The following is an 855-nucleotide window of genomic DNA, read 5'->3' on the forward strand; positions in this document are numbered from 1 at the left end:
TAGGGTGTTGAGTAGACCAGAGAGGAACTAATGTGTAACACAGAGGGATTCTGCTGGTGATTATTTCTTTCATAATACCTGAAAATAAAGATCTGTCGAATTTGATGGCTCGTAGATGATAGCACATTACAGACCTCAGTTATTGAAAAATAACTTGTGAAAAGTAACCTAAGGTGGCTACCCAATTTATTTGTATGCAAGCTGGAGGTAGTCTGTTATAAGCTACTTGTATATGTAACGTGTAATGATGATATATGAATATAGCAATATACATGTATAAATAAATATATGTATGTAGGTCTTACATACGTGTATAGACATTACATAAAGTCATTCATGAGTATTTTACAACACAAATGAACCAATTACACAAAGAACACAATTGTTAAGCAAGATGTGAATGAAAATAAAAGTTTTAACTGAATGTTAATACTATGTGATTGAAGTTAACTGTGACTATTAACTTGAGGTATTATTGAAAGATACAGTGTATCTGCTATTTTAATTTATACTTGTGAGAGAATGTTTCCATTGTAACATTGAAATGTTGATAGTGACATTTAACAGAAGAGAGAAAAATAACGGAAAAACTCCCACTACGTCTGAGAAACCAGCTTATCTGGTATTTTTTGGCAAAGATAGTGCAAAGTATTTCGGTTAGATCGAATAAAATGTTTACAAGTTGACAAAATTATGAATAGCAGATGTAATTTACAGAAAGTAGCTTGGATATCATATATTGAATAGCAGTGAAAAATAAAATGACTATTAATTTTTGAAGAAAATAATGTAATAATATTGTTGCGTCAGCGAGGTCACATGACTAATGACGCCACGTTTCAAAACTATCCTGTA

Source organism: Limulus polyphemus, unplaced genomic scaffold, assembly GCF_000517525.1.
Source record: "Limulus polyphemus unplaced genomic scaffold, Limulus_polyphemus-2.1.2 Scaffold1308, whole genome shotgun sequence".
NCBI classification, from domain to species: Eukaryota; Metazoa; Arthropoda; class Merostomata; order Xiphosura; family Limulidae; genus Limulus; species Limulus polyphemus.